Here is a 17,436-nt window from a genome sequence, read left to right as displayed (position 1 = left end):
ATCCACTCTAATCTCAAAACATAATTGAATTTTGTCTCATAAAGAGTTTTAATAACATTTAGCTATTCTCAATTTTAATTATCCATTAAGACATGATATGACTATCCTACTGCTCTTTCTAATAACAATCATTCAATTGAAAACTAGAGAATAACAAATGGAATGAGTCAATCATAATGTCTCTTACGATAATGATAATCAAGAACTTATATAAATAAATGTTATCACTAGAGTTATTCTAGATTTAGTTTTTCCTAAGACTAATCAAAATAACTCTTAAGATTCATGCACTTCTTAAAAATTCTAACTATAATGTTAAATGGTATTACTGAATACATCATAATGTACAATCATGACCCATAAAATTAAGGGCTCACATGTGAAATTAAGTACAATATCCTAGTACATTACATACTAAATTTTCAATAGTACAATTTGATGTCTTAAAAATCAACTATAACACTCAGAAGTTCCAAAGGAAAATGAGTGTGTTGATCAGCAACATATGTACAAGAAAAGAAGCATCTGGTACTAGAAAATAAGATGTTATTCAACTCACTACCACTAAAACCTAAAAGAGGATCATTATAAGGTTCATAGACAAAATACAAATATTACTTCCAGCTTTAAGTTCTCTAAGAAGAAGTCTCATTACAAAAATATGTCATTAGATTAGGCATAGGCATTACAAGATTATCCATAATTCAAAAGAACAACTGGCTAAAATTAATAGTTATATATTAATGATATTTAAGTCTGTTAACCTAATATTCTCATTAACACATGATTGGTTGAGTCTAGTTCTATATGTTTACCCCAAAACCAACAAATAACTAACATGAGGGTTAGTGACAAATTTAAATGTTAAGGTTATTAGAACCATGATAAACTGTCTTCAAATTACGCTTTATGATACCTTAAATATTCTGGAGATTAATCAGAATTTAGTATCAATACTTAAGCTACATTATGACAGTTATAAGGTTTGCATAGCCAACATAAAGTCACTATTACCTTAAACTCTCATATGATTTGTTATCAATATTTGGATTTAAACATTTATAAAATACAATTAGATGAAACTATATATTTTCACAACTTTTGTTATCATGCAAATAAATATGTAACCAAAGACAAATGAGACATATAAAATTCATCCATTAAAACCAAAGTTCATGAGAAATCATGACGTGGTTAATGAGGGTGATTTTTCATATAATCTCATTCTTAGTATTTTAAATCATGTGTTAGATGCCCTAAATATTGTGTGACTTAAGAAATAAGTATGAGTCCACCAGAAGTTATATTTCACTTACATTAGTGGAACTTATTCATACGGAATATTCAGACATAATTATTTTATCATTTAAAAGATTATTTACTTGTATCTAATCTATCTTCTATCATTTATGGTCCAAGGTCAAGAAATCCATTCATATATATACTTAATATGATTTCTTCTAAATATGTCCCTAAGTTTACTATGACATCTGGACGTAAATGAAATTAAATTAAGTCTAACATATATATAACAGATTCCCATGTCACGTACATCATTGAAACTTCCCTTGTATTTTTTCTAGAGATATTAAAGATCAGTAGGAGCCTTAAGTGTCTCAGTCATAACTTACAAGATTTGCAAGAGGTGGGGGAGTGAAAACTTTATATTATCTCAATTACACCTCTTGTACAAGACACTGCTCCATCACAACACTATTATATCACAACTTATCTCTTTAGAATTTACAATCTCTTACAAAAGTTTCATTGTTGCTTAAAGTGGGCAAATTCGGATTTCTTACTAAACTAATCCTCAACAAGAGAAACTCCAACAACTTATATTATTAACTTGTTTCTCTGTTAGAATCTACTGGTCTATAAATATTGACCCTAAGCATGTTAATTTCCTAACTGTTTCTAAGGTCAGTGGGAGCAGTAAAAGTCTTTACAATGACTTGTTAGAAGTACAAGAGGCGGGGGGGGGGGGAGTTATTAAATTTTACTCCAAATTTAACTCCAATTACACCTCTTGTACACCATACTGCACCAACTCTTACACACTTAGAATCCTGAAAATGATAGCAACCTAACCAAGAGTTAATCCATAAAACCGAGGCTTTTAAAATTACACAATAATCAACTCAGGAGGCCATCTAGGTTTTAAAACCTACTAACATTGATGATTATGTAACCTCCATAACTAAAGTTGAAATGGATGTTGAAGTTTAATGATCCTACCCCTTATAATTAAACCATTAGCATCAATCATAATTGACTCCATAAGTCAGGATAATGTTTTAAGATTTGGTTGAATCACCTTAGAGTGTTCATAACTAAACTAAATCCCAATACGAAACGTTAAGACAATAAGAAGCACGATTGATTGTTAAAGGTTATATTCAAGGATAAACTAATTATCAAAGAATCTTCTTACCTATATTACAAAAGATTTCTTTAAGGATCGTTATTGTTCTAGTAGCTTACAATAGTTAAGAGCTACATCATATGAACATTAAAACAACTTTCCCTAACAATCAACTTACATATTTATATGTTCATAAAACAACCTAAAAGTTATAAACTGAAGGTCAAAGAATATTTAGTTTATAAGTCAATAAAATCCATATATGGGTTAATGCAAACATCAAAATATGATGAAATATTTATACAATTATTTTCATCAAAAACAAGTGGATTAATGTATCTACCTCAAGATGAGTGGGAGCAACTAAAAACAAACTTGTCCTTATATAGATGACATTCTTCTGACAAGTATATGTTACATGAGTCAAAGCATTTTCACACATACTTTGATATTATAGATCTCAGAGATATTCCTTACACATGTAACAAACAATATTGCTCTACTTTAGAGGATAATAGGAACACATAGATTATTTCCTTATGCTTCATTAAGTATAAGCCTTATATAAGTTCAAGTCTATACTCGTTTAGATATTACTCAAAATTGCAACACACTAGATATGTCTAGATTAATGTGAAGCATCTAAAAGAGTACTAAGATATCTTTGAAAGAAACGAAAGACTTAATTTAAAAGAAGAAGTGAGAATTCAAACCGGTAGATTACTCTAAACTTTGTTCTATTCAAAGATAAGAAAATGTAATTTTCGGAATATATTCTTATGTCAGTAGACAAATCTATCTCATGAAGGAGTCATAATGAACTGATAACAACAACCTAAGTCATAACGACATAATATTTTGATTAATTACAATGTTGCAATTATATAACACTGATCACTTGCATATATGAATTAGTTATCTTATTTTTAACTTTGCGCACATAACTACTTTTGTAAATAAAATAACATAATAATTATAACTAAGGGAAGAAGCATGTTGAATGAACATTGTGTAACCAAAACACCAAACTGCTAAAAACGTGTGGTACCGAGAATAAGTTGCCAGGATCATAATACTTGGTCATCGACTAGGAGGGTGAGGCACCTAGCTTGATAACTCTTGGACGAATTCTGTTGGCCTGCTAAAATTTCATCACTAGTGATGGAAAGTGGTGGGATGAGGTGGCACATCCCCATTGGGTTTTACAAGTGATGGGTGTGGAACCACCCCCACCCCCCTAAGAAAGCTTTGAAGCTAGTCGAGTAAATTCCATGTTATTCGACTAAGATGAAGTATTAAGCATAGAAAGTTTGTTATTGTATGCAAAGGTAATTGAGGTAAATATACTTAGATCACATTGTACGTGATAGTGGTATGTGTGTCATTTGCTTTGAAAATTTGCCGTGTACTACTCCTGGCTATTGTGACATCTTATACACATGCATCTTGTCCGTCAACAAGTGATAGATTGGTACATAACGGATGTCCTACCTCAAATATTATAAGTGTGTTTTGGAAGCATTGGTGTTGGATTATATGAAACTCCATAATTAAGTGTAGTTGGATGAGAACATTTAGGATTGTTAATCTCCCAGGAAGTTTCTATTTGGGTAACAATAACAAACGTGTGACTCTTTGTAGGCAAAACAAACTATTGGGGTGGTATTAGGGGACATTTTTGTTTAAAAGGATACAAAGCCACTTATTTCATGTTTACGATGATGTGGTGACGTTGTTGAGGATGATGAGTTTAGGGCCTTTCTTTGACGTTGTTGAGGATGATGAGTTTAGGGCCTTTCTTTCTGTTGGTCAACAACCAACAAAAGAAAATCATTCAGTTAGATGCTACTCATATATAAAATGGGTTATGACACCTTATACAAATCTCACATTAACGTCAATGAAGAAACACTAAGTGACCCCGGCAGATTATGGATAATCTTAGGGTTAAGTAGATGTTTCCCACGAGGGTTAGGTCCGGCAAAGATGGTTATTCTTCTTGACCTGCAAAACAGACACCGTGAGCTCGTCACTGAGAAGGGGGGGGTTCCTCCTTGTGACCACCCTCCGGCGTGAGAATCAGACTAGATTGCTCTGAATATAAGTGTATATTAAGAGAAATAGCTAGAGAAGATAAGATAATATGAGATGATATATGATGATGATACCGTTCCAAGGTGTTGGAGTATTTATAGCCGAAGGTAGGTTTCCAAGCAGGTACGGCCAGCTGTATAATATTCCTTTTCCACCAACTACGGGCTATGTACGTGCCACGATAGGAGTTGGTGGGTAGGCAGCGGCTGATAGTGACGTGGCCGGCTGTATACTATTCCTTTTCCACCAACTACAGGCTATGTACGTGCCACGATGGGAGTTGGTGGGTAGGCAGCGGCTGATAGTGACATTTCGTACTAGAGGATGTTCCTCCTCGTACTATTGTCGGTGAGCTGTCACCCTGTGATTGGTTCATGGGCTGCTTTGGTCAGATCTTGTCTATTTTGACCATACCTTGGCAGGTATAGTACAAAAGATCTTCCAGAAGCGTACGGACTGGCTCTTTTGGGCGGGAATATTTCCGCCTTGCTCATTCCTTCTTCAGGTGACATTGCTGAAGTATAAGAGTTAGTGCCTTATGCGTGTAGCCTTATCGTTAGTGCGGGTAGCCTTCCTTCTTGGCTTGTACCCATAGCTGCGGGAACAGGCAAGGTACTGTACCAAGGGAGGCTTTCCTGCGGGAACAGCTGGCTTACTGCGTATAGGGTCTTCATCTCTCTTGAGCATGGTGGGTCCTGCGGAACCAGTTAGTCTTTGCGCAGACGTACCTCTTCAAGGTGTGTCTTGCGGGTCCAACTGGGCTTTGCGGGGACCTACCTCTTCAAGTCCCCCCAGTCCATTGTTCTTCTCATGAATTGTTGAGTGAGGTGAACTTTTGGACTTTAAACAAGGGCTTTTAAAGAGGTTTTTGTTTTTTAAGGTTTTCCGTGGGGATTCTTCCCGCGGTATTCCTAATGTCACTTATAGAAATTCCCGACTTTTCTGCCTGATCTTTGGTTATGATGCGGGTAGGTGTTTAACCTCTTCGCAAGTCGGGAGCGTTGCATTTCACTTGTATAGACTTCACGAGGTTTTGGTAGTTTTGGACATAGTGATCAGTTATGTTAAACTACCAATTCCACCTTGAAGTTTCAAACAATCTAGTTCTCAACGTTCCCGCCATGCGGAGGTGTTATTTCCCTTTCCGCAAGCATGGCCCACAAGATCCTTCTTGGCTTCAATTCCCTGCAAGTGCTAAGTATGTGAAGGGTTTCGCCTTGACACTGTACTCGCACTTGTCTTATGGTTTTTTGCTTCCCAAGGAAGGGGGTATATTCCCTCTTATTTTTGAATCGTTTTGAAATTCGAAGAGTTGGTGAAAGGATAAGAACAGTCCAAACTGTTGAAGGGACGTTAGCGTCTTCCGACTGTTTCTTCTGACAGTTCAGGATGTGCAGGAAGTTATGGCGATGTGACAGTATATGGTCATTCCAGACGCTTTTTCAGGCGCGTGGGCGCGAGTTTTCGGGCGCTGTGGGCGCGAATTTTACGGCACACGTCTTTTTGACAGCTATTGCCAGCTTGCGCTTTCCACGTGTCGCCATTTCATTGCACCTGCGCTTCCTCTCTCCTCCGCATTAAATTCATCGCATTCATTGCGATGAGTATATAAAGGGGGGAGAGGGTGCATTTCAATTCACACCTTCACTTCACTCTTCTTCTAAGCGTTTCCGGCGAATACTCTAACTTCTCTGTCGAGCATTCTCCTGAAATCGTTCTCTTTCCTACCTTAAAACATGTCTTCCATTCATGATTCTGAGGTTACTGCCGAAGAGTCCGACGTATACCCTGAGAACCCGATGTCCACGTCTGACAAGGACGACAAGAGTACTGCTGGCGAGTGCCAGTGTGCTCTTTCTGTCGATTTGTATCACTACATCGTCAAGAAGTTCATGCTCGAGCCCTACGAGCCTGAGTTTCCAGAGCCTCACCAGACGGTGTATGATGCCCCCAAGGGCAAGATAGGGGTTTATGCCTCATTCTTCATGTATGGGAATCTCAGATTCTCATTAACGAAGTTTGTATACCGTGTTTTGGAGAAACACGGTGTACACTTGACGGAGGTGCACCCAATGGCGATCGCTAAGGTCCGCCATTTTGAATGGGTGTGCCACATTCTGGGCATTGAGCCCCGTGTCGACCGCCTGATGACCTTCTACTCCTGGAGGTGCATCCAGGGCTGGTATACCTTGGTCACTCGGATCAAGGGTTTGAAGATCTGCGCTACCGAGCACAGTCTTCGGTCTTGGAAACGGGAGTTCTTCTACATCTCTGCCCGCGTCGTCCCCATTGCGATGGCGTTCAAGAACGGGAGAGCACTCCCCAACCTTCACGCCTCCAACTATCAGTAGACGGAATGGTTTACCAAGGTCTCCCAGATCCAGACTCCGGTTTACCGGTTTGCGGAGTCTGGGATGGTGATGCTCGGGATGAGCCGGGTATGGAAGGATGCCGGTTCTGGGACGCCGCAAGTACCTATCATCCTCGAATACGGTTTGAATTCTACTCCCTACGGTTGCTCCATCTTTTGTTCTGATTTAGGGTTTTTCTTCTAACTGTTTTTCTTTTTATTTTCAGAGGGAAACAACTTACAATCGCTTCTGCAACCGCGGGAGACTGGTGGTCCCGCTCGACTGGGTACTCGTGATCTCGACGAGAACGAGTTGCCCATTTTGGAGCAGACGGCGGATAGGTTCGTGGAGGTCTACCCGCTGGGCCACGAGATTTTGAGCGCCACGCGGCCAGGTAAGGGATTCTTTAATCCTCGCCCTCAGCATGCTCAGACTTCTGCTGGAGTTCCTCTAATTTTGTCATCTTCTGATGAGGAATCCGCAGATGGGCCTATCTTCGTGAGGAAGAAGAAAGCTGCCGCCGTGAAGGGCAAGGCGAAGGTTACCTCCGCCGTCGACCTAGGAGATCAGTCTGACTCCGAGACTGAAAGCGAGGGGGCAGCGGGGAACCCTGGTGGTGGTGAGACAATTGTCTCGGAGGTTGGGACAGTTGTCACCTCCGAGCAACCAAGTTCTACGACGGTGGCTGGCGTGAAGAGGCCAGTTCCATCGGGTTCATCCCCGCCCGTCAGAACTTTCAAGATTAAGAAAACCCGTAAGTATACTTTTATTTATCTTTCCCGCATTTCTTTCCGCCATTGTTTTTAATATTTTGTTAATCTTCATGCAGGCATGGATGCAACAGCATTCCAAAGTGGTGCGGGAACCGCATTCCAAAGTGGTGCGATGACCCAGGCGGCTACGCCTGTTTGCAGTGTTGGTTCAGTTGCTCATCCTGTTGAGGCAACTGTTTCAATTGTGGCGTCATCTCCGCCGGCTGTCAGTGCCATCTTCACTGCATCCTTCACTGAGCCGGCGGTGATTTTTTCTGCGGGCTCCTCCGCAGTGGCGGCCACGGTTGTGAGTTCACCTCCAGTGAGTTCACCTCCGATGGTTTCTACCGCGGCGGCTTCTACCATGCCTCCTCCGGCACCGGCGACTACCTCGTCCATGGCCGGTTCCTCAGGTATGTCCAGGGTTGGGGCTTCTAGCCAATCTTTGCCTCCTTCCCATCTCTTTGACCTCTTGGATGGATATCCCTTAGGTTCAGGTGATGGGTTTGGTGGCTACCGGCCTGTTACCGACCCTACTGGTGCGTGGGGTTATTTTGGCCTATCATTTATTTTTATCAATTTTTCCTAACTGTTTTTTGTTTTTGCAGTTTCAGATTCCAATGAGGTGTATGTTCCACGGTGGAACATCCGCCGGGGAACAACCCTTCGAACGGCTGTGGACTGCGTTGAATGGGCGCGCCACGCCGCCCCAAGCGGTGCGTTAGGGGAGGCCATGGCTAGCTACCAGGAGAGTAGGCTAACCAACGAGCTCTGAATCCTCCTTGCCCGGATGCAGCCGCGCGTCGAGTTGCTCTGTCGTGAAAACGACAAGTTAAAGACAGCGCGTAGCCTGGAAGTGGCTCAGGCGCGAGCGATCCGGGGGGAAAATAAGAGACTTGCCGCCATTGCTGCGGAGAAGGAGAAGGCCTTCAAGAACCTCGAGGTCGAGGTTCAGGCTCGGCACGAGGCCCGTTCCAAGGCTACCCAAGCTGTTAACGAACAGCTTCGGTTGGCCAAGGAAACTGCTCGGAACGCGACCGAGAGGGCCACCAAGGCTGAAGCTGTTGCTGAGCCTCTACGCACTGAAAACGAAGAGCTTAAAGCCAAATTAGAGAAGCTCCAGCAGGCTCATGATGCCTTGGCCTTAGAAGACGCCAAGAAGCTCCAAGAGCTTCTGGATCAGAAGGGTATGCTTGACCGCACTGGGCGTAAGCTGAAGGGCGTTGAAGAGGCTGCTGCTAAGGATGTGTTGCTCGCCAACCTTAACAAAAATGAAGCCGAACGCGCTCGTGATCAAGCTCAAGCTGCCCTCCAGGAAGCTCTGATCACCAAGGAATGACTTCTACGAAAAGCGTTGTCGCGGGTATGCGAAATTCCGTAACTTCTTTACGCTTTTCTTCATACTTAGAAAAGTTTGATACATATATTTTTATTTTGTAGGTTGTGCATCGGATTTTCACGAACACATCATATGACGATGCTATGAGCGCAGCCCTCAACGCTTCTCATGAGGATGGGGAAAAGGCTGATTTTCTGCTTGGTCTGGGGTTTGTTGAGAAGGGCATCCCACCTTCCAACTTCCCTCTTTATGACGTGGACACTGAAGCTGCTTACGACCAAGCAGTGAACCAGTATGCTGCCTTCCCGCATCCGGTGGTGGAGAAGGTGAACGAGATTGCTGCTGCTGATGATGGGCTAACTATTCTCAAGGCTTTCCTTGAACCGCCACAGCCAACTGATGGTGCAGGTTCAAGTGGATTTGGAGGGAGTGGTCCTGAAGTTTGAACCTTGAGATCCTTCCCATCATTAGGATAGATTTATATATTTGTAGGCGGGTAGATACCCAGCCATTCTTGTTTGAATTTTTATGGAATATAAATGTTTTGTTAATGTCTTGCCTTGTAAACCTTATATGTTGTGCTCATACATATTTTAGTTTAACTTAACAATTTTCTAAGTGTTTAGGATAAGTTAACCTGTCAACGTGGTAGATAATAAGTTCAAGTTTTGCTTCCTCTATCATGATTGTGCGGGTAAGACCGTCACTTTCACTTAGTAGGATGGCCAAACTTTACCTATATCTGACCTGCCTGTGAAGGTTTTCCTCATCTTTTCCTTAGAAATTTTTACCGTTTTTATGTTTATGCGGGTTTTGCCGCCTTCCACACGCAATGACTTACTTCTTTCCACACTTATTTATGCGGTGAATACCGACATATCAGTCTGGAAAGTTCATAAGTATAAAGGTAAGGCTATCAACACAATGTGATAGAGGAGAATCATTTCCATTAGAAGTGGCTCTAGGCATTTTCTTTACAAGTTTGGAATTGATCTACATGTAACATTTGCGTAATTGAGCTCCATTCCATGTTCTTGGGATGGGGGTGCCATCGAGCCTTTCGAGCCGGTATGCGTCTTTTCCCAAAACTTCTTTGATAATGTATGGCCCTTCCCAGGCCGGGGCCAGCTTTCCTGGGCGCTCTTGGTTCGAAGCCTCGTTGTTACGCAGCATGTAGTCTCCGATATTGAAGTTGTAGAGTTTTACCCGCGTGTTGTAGTATTTTTGCATTTGTCGCTTGTAATTCTCTTCACGCGCTGCGGCTAAGTCTCCGCGTTCTTCGGTTAGCATAAGGTCTAACCTTCTTTCCGCATCATTGTCTTCTGGTGGAGTCAAGACCCTTGGTGAGGGTAGACCAATTTCGACTGGGACCATGGCTTCAGTGCCGTAGGTGAGGCTGAACGGGGTTTCTCCCGTACTTGCCTTTTTCAGCGTTCTGTTTGCCCAAAGGACGTGTGGAACTTCGTCCACCCAGCCGGATCTATGTTCCAAGAGTCTTTTCTTTATGCCGTCGACGATGCTCTTATTTTCTCTTTCCACCTCACCATTACCCTGCGGGTGCGCCACTGAGGTAAAGGTGTGGGTGATTTGGAGTTCTTCCAGCCATTTCTGTAGCTTCTTGTCAGCAAAGTTGGTGCCGTTATCGCTCACCAAATTCTGGGGAATACCGGTGATCATCGCTACACCCTCAGCTGTTGGCCACCCCATCATGCCGTGGACTGAAGATACCACGGCATTGAATCTTGTCATCCCGTCTCTCCCGAAGAGAATGTCGTATGTGTGGTGTGGCTTCCTCATTACGACGAAGTCCACGTCTTCTGTGCGGGAGTGTTTCCCGTCCGTGAGAGTGACGGGGAAAGATAGGATACCCAGGGGGTGTTTGTGCTGCCATCGAACCCTTCCATCGAGGAGTAGACCGTTTCCAGGCGTTCTTTGTCTTCGTCGTCTAGCTTGTCGAAGAACTGCCTGTACATGACCGTTGACGAAGCGTCGTTATCAGCAAGAGTGCGGGAAGTGATGTAGTGCCCCAGCTGGCTTTTGATGACTATAGGGCCTTCTTTGTTGGGCCCTCCTGGCACTCGCGGGAAGCGCACTTCAGCTTCCTTCCACTCACATGGTTCTGTCGTTCGTCGTTTTCTTCCTCTGACGTTACCATGAACCATGTGAATGCTGATGTCGACGGGCTTTCGTCCGTTGCCCTTGTACCGATTATCATTTCTCCCCCATTCTTGATTGATGCCACAAGGTGTGTAAGTTTTCCATCTTTGACGAATGTTTCGACAATATCCTTCAAAGATGTACACTCCTCCGTGTTGTGGCCCTTGTCCCGTGGAAGTCACAGGATTTGCTCTGATCAGCGTTATGGCGCTGTCGGATCATTGGAGCTTTTGGCCATGGGAGTTTCTCAGTGGCAAATATCTCTGTGACGCTTTTGGTGAGTGGCGTCCATCTAGGATTCTGGCTTGATGAGTGCGTGTTATCCCTTCCGCCTAATAGAGGGCGAGAGCTGGATGAGGTGTCAAAGTTTACCCTTGACTGCCAAATACTGAGCTTCCTCTTCTTGTTTTGTCAGGCGGTGCGGACATTATTCTCTCTGGTCCTTTGCGTGTAGAGGTTTTTACTCTGGGGAAGATTCCTACCCAGTTGCTTCTCCGTTTCGGCAAAGCGTTTAGCTGCCGTCATGATGGCATCCCATGTGGATGGCATGCCATCTTTACCCGTCAATGTGCGGATAAGCTCTGGGTATTCGGCACCCTGGATGAAAGCGACGCGAACGAGATCTTCACTTATGGTGCCCAGACTCAGCTTCTTTGAGTTGAAGCGAGTGATGAAGTCTAGCAAAGATTCATCCTCCTCTCTAACGCATTTGAGGATCGTCCACTGCTCTTCAGTATATTTTCTCTGTTGACTGAAGTGCTGGCTGAACTTGTGCTGGAAGTCCGCCCAATCATAGATGTGGTGGACCGGTAGATGGTCAAACCACGCCCTGGCCGCTCCGACCAGCGTCATCTAGAACATATAACACCACGTGGGTTCCGTCCAGTTGCTGACGGTTGCCCCCGCTATGAATCTGTTCAAGTGATCGTCTGGGTCGGATATGCCATCATAAGTGCCGATGTTGGACATCTGTTTGGCACTCTTCGGGCCGATTGCTTCCGCAATGTCCCTTGCAAACTTGGACGTTCCCGCATTTGCAACAGTTGGCCTGAAAGTCTTGGAGAAGTCACGTGGGTTTCCCCCCGCGTTCCTTGGCTTAAAGGTTTCTCCAAAATTTCTTCTCGGCTGGAAGTCTGCTTCCTTACGCTTCCCTTTCGTCTTATGACGAGGGTTTGCGTCACTGTCAGATTCTTCCCACTCATCATCCGAATACTCGCAATCATTGCTCATGTTGAGCTGTTGTCGAGTGCTTCCGAATTCGTCATTAGCCTGTTGGAGTGAACGTAAACGTTCATCCAACTCAGCTTTGAATTCTTTTTGACGTGTTTCCGCCCAAGCTTTAACTTGATCAAGTGTTTGGCGGGGGAGCCTCGTCTGTTGTTTTTCCAACTGGGTATCAATGAATCCAAGGGGCGGATTGTTTACTGCACTTGCCCCGGCTTGGGTAACCGGGGTAGTGTTCGTAAAAATTGTGTACTCGCCTGTGTTCCCCCCAGTAGCTGGGGTTATGGTTACCGGAGTTTCTTGGTCACTCGTTGGCCTTGGCATCGGAGTAACCTTAACCATCTTTCCAGAGGTTTTGAAAAAACTGAGAAAAAGAATTAGTTCTAACTTTTATGCACGGATGGCGCCAATGAAGAAACACTAAGTGACCCCGGCAGATTATGGATAATCTTAGGGTTAAGTAGATGTTTCCCACGAGGGTTAGGTCTGGCAAAGATGGTTATTCTTCTTGACCTGCAAAGCAGACACCGTGAGCTTGTCACTGAGAAGGGGGGGGGGGGTTCCTCCTTGTGACCACCCTCCGGCGTGAGAATTAGACTAGATTGCTCTGAATATAAGTGTATATTAAGAGAAATAGCTAGAGAAGATAAGATAATATGAGATGATATATGATGATGATACCGTTCCAAGGTGTTGGAGTATTTATAGCCGAAGGTAGGTTTCCAAGCAGGTACGGCCAGCTGTATAATATTCCTTTTCCACCAACTACGGGCTATGTACGTGCCACGATAGGAGTTGGTGGGTAGGCAGCGGCTGATAGTGACGTGGCCGGCTGTATACTATTCCTTTTCCACCAACTACAGGCTATGTACGTGCCACGATGGGAGTTGGTGGGTAGGCAGCGGCTGATAGTGACATTTCGTACTAGAGCATGCTCCTCCTCGTACTATTGTCGGTGAGCTATCACCCTGTGATTGGTTCATGGGCTGCTTTGGTCAGATCTTGTCTATTTTGTCCATACCTTGGCAGGTATAGTACAAAAGATCTTCCAGAAGCGTACGGACTGGCTCTTTTGGGCGGGAATATTCCCGCCTTGCTCATTCCTTCTTCAGGTGACATTGCTGAAGTATAAGAGTTAGTGCCTTATGCGTGTAGCCTTACCGTTAGTGCGGGTAGCCTTCCTTCTTGGCTTGTACCCATAGCTGCGGGAACAGGCAGGGTACTGTACCAAGGGAGGCTTTCCTGCGGGAACAGCTGGCTTACTGCGTATAGGGTCTTCATCTCTCTTGAGCATGGTGGGTCCTGCGGAACCAGTTAGTCTTTGCGCAGACGTATCTCTTCAAGGTGTGTCTTGCGAGTCCAACTGGGCTTTGCGGGGACCTACCTCTTCAGTCAACAAGAGTGATACTATAACATAAGCTAGGAATGTTTAGGCTCGGATGCTTGTAATAAATTTCACACACATTAGTTGTGAATGTGAGAAGAATTGTGCAATTAAGCTTGTGGGACAACATATTCTTATCCTCTGTGTAGTAGGTAAACATGTTCGCCAAGGGACAACATATTCTCTTATGAGGCCTATGTGGAAATTGATACCATATTGTTACATGACAACAAACATGATCACTCTTTAGCATGGTAGTCAAATATAAATTGTTGTACTTCAACCGTTTCCATTATAGTATAATAATAAGTTAAAGTCTTAGCCAGTTGATAAAAGTAATCTTCTTAGACCATTGGTTTTAGTCTCACCTTTTGTGTTCGTGGTTTCGTTTTCTTCTCATTTACAGCCAAATTTTTCGTTAAAAGATCAAAATGACATTTGTTAAACAAGAAAAAAAAACAAGTCAACCTAAACTCTCACGTACACTTGGCAAGCAGACAAAACAATTTACAACCTCTTTAATTAACATTACAATACTCGTTTGCATGTTTTGACTCATCGCCTAACCCGCACAACCCGTCACTTTTCCAGGCTTAGTTGAATATGATCAAAGTTAGTTGCACAAAACCGGGTTTTCTTTATCAGGTTTTGACCTATTCGGTCTGGTTTAATCGTGTTAGAAACGGTTTGAAATCACAGGTTATGAAACCATATATAACCGGTGGATATGATTGAGTATAGAACCGGTTCGTCAATACCCAGTTCCGGGTTTTTTTCTATAGGTTTTTTTTTCCTGTGCACCACTAATCAAAGTTCACACATCTATTGTCAGAAAAATCGGGTGGGAAGCGTGAGGCTATTTTTTGGACAGAAGCTCAGTAATGTGACTGATTTGTTTGTAGTAATGGGCTACTTATATGGGCCCTTATTTAATGGATCAGAGTTGTTGGGTTCAGCAGTTGAGCATTTCAATTTGCGTAAATGTTTCCGGATTTTTTTAATAAATAATATTGTTAACATTCTGAATGTATGTATACAATATTATAATTATAATTTCATTTTTACAAGACTGTAAGTATTCATAGTATTTAATTACTCAAGGTAATTTTTAGCCAATAAAACTGACTGGATTAAACATAAGATAGTGTACCATCAATCATCAATGTGTTAACTGATGTTCATTTTATATTTATAGAAAATGATCATGATCATTTAAGCAATAAACGCATTTCAGAAAATAAAAATTGGAAGGCCTCGTATAACATCTAACTTATCGTACAAACAGATAGCATGTGTTTTACTCATGAAGAATTCACAACTAACTGATAGCATGTGTTTTGCACATGAAAAATTTACAAATTTGTTTTTGGTTGTCCGCATAAAAACTTCTCAAGACATCATTGCTCTCACTTAAGCATGTTTAACTGTGAAATTCTTCTTTTATTCAGTCATTATGCCAAAAAACACGTTTGTGATATTGGTGTCACACTCATGTGTTTATTTAGTAGTCGTGAGACCATTTTAATTTTTTTATACATTTTTTTATGATAGACGGGTGTGAATAGTTGTTACTAAAACAACGATAAATTTGAACAAGTTGACTATTAGACATAAGACTTAAAAATAAGATTGGGTTTTAAGTGACACGACATATAGGTTTGATTCTTTTATGCAAGTTAATTGCATGAATTACATATTCATTGAAACTGATTATAGACCAAAAGAAATACCTTTTAAACCATAGGATATTTGGCTGTGATCTTGATAATATGAAACTGAAAACGTACATTATTTTCACTCATTTTGAATTCACTTTTGAGATAACAAAGAACCCATTTTTAGATGATAATCGTAAAACACCACTTTTCAAAAAACTGTATGAAAGTGTCTTTTTTTTCCTTTCAAAAAGTTTTATTTATAATAATAATTGGTTGAAGTAACTTGAGCTCCAAAGCATCGATTACAAATCGAGTTCAAGCTAGAACTTGGTTAACACCAAATAGTAAAAACTGTTAATAGTAATAACTATTGTAGCGATAGATAAATTGATTATGGGAGTTTGACGTTAAAGAATTCTAGAATCATAGATTTAAGTTGTTTTACGTAATTATGTCAAAACATATAAATTTGCAATGTTATATCAAATATAAAAGCTAGTTATTATACGTATCAATTTCAGGGTTAACTTATCCTACACTAAGTGGTATGCATCATACTCATACCTATTAAGAATGAAAATATATAAAATTGTCAAAAGGTTTAAAAAATTAAAAACACATACTATATTACTATTAGTATTGAATAAATATAACAATTGACTTTATGTGTGATGAAAGATATGATAAATAATTATTTCACCAAAATGTGAAAGAAAGTAAAAGCTACTCAACCAAAGAAATTTATTTAAAAAAAAGCTTTAACATTTTTTAAACAGGTGTTATACATTTTGTTCAATTTTAAGTTTAAAAATCAATAAACCAAAACTCCAAAAGTAATGCAAAGATCACGTTAATTGAACATTTGAAAGGAAAATAAGACCACCATCTCTTGTTTGTTGCCATTGCTTTCAGTTAAAGGAACCGCCCAAATCCACAATTCATTTTAAGGAACCACCATCTAAAGAGATAACATATAAAAGAACATATATTTCTATAAGTAGAGACAAAGAATCATACTCGTATCATTTCTTTTTAAACTTTTCTAAAGTTTGTACAAACACAACTTTATATGTCGTATCCTGTAATTTGTGTAATGATCAAACTTTATTAGAACATAATCATACTAGAAAATAGGTGTTACTAAAGACAAGTTATTAATCATGTTTGTAAATCATAATCATTTAACATATCCACTAAAACACTAGTAACATGATAATCAAAAGTCACTTTTTTTTTTCAAATAACCTCGTTAGTAAAAACTAAGAATAAAGAACGTGAATAACGTTTGTGTTTTTAATACACACATGGATAAAGAAAACCTAGTTTAGCAATTACTTAACCATGTTATCATTTATCATAGTTTACATTGATGATATTAGTGTCATCAACTCATTTTAGTTCATCAAAATTTACCTAAGACATAAGGTAAATAAGAATAAAAATTAACACGAGTAAAATTGTATGGAGTACTCACTCATTATGCATACTCTTGTTTAGTGCATTAACAGATCTGAGGTTTATGGTGGCAATGCCCCTTGTTTAATGCATTAACAAATACTCATTCATATTTGCATGTAAATTGATCATCAGTTGTAATTATCAACAATTAACAACTACTGATCAATCGTAAATCCAGTGGAGAATGGTCTAGTAACCACACCTTAGTGATAACTTAACATCAACAACTGGGTTGACGGTGGCAACTAAGTATCCATTTACAAAGTCTTCTGTTGAGGAGTTTTCGTTGATACAATAATCTAACTGTTGATGGTAATCTGACACCAGTCAACTGAAGCATTGTGATGATACAAATGTCTTTGGTCTTATATTTGATACGAGTTTTCATAACAAATTTACGTGTTCGTTCATGTGCTTTCTTTGAATTATCTAGTTGAACTTCCGATCAATCAGAAAGTGACTAATACACGTTTTAGACAAGTCTCTAAACCTATGCCAATTTATGTGAAACCTAAAGGTATAAGCATATAATCATTCATATATGTGGTTATAGGGTTATCTTTCTGTAATCAATTATCTAATATCAATCAACACATAAATCAATAATAATATGATTCTTATGCTTTCATTAATCATTAACCCAAGTAATTTGTT

The sequence above is a fragment of the Bidens hawaiensis genome, unplaced genomic scaffold (assembly GCF_021521415.1).
Source record: "Bidens hawaiensis isolate Kalapana, Puna unplaced genomic scaffold, B.hawaiensis_p1.1 tig00037641_1, whole genome shotgun sequence".
In the NCBI taxonomy this organism is placed as follows: domain Eukaryota; kingdom Viridiplantae; phylum Streptophyta; class Magnoliopsida; order Asterales; family Asteraceae; genus Bidens; species Bidens hawaiensis.
The sequence above is the reverse complement of the archived record's forward strand: the minus strand, read 5'-3'. Positions refer to the sequence as shown.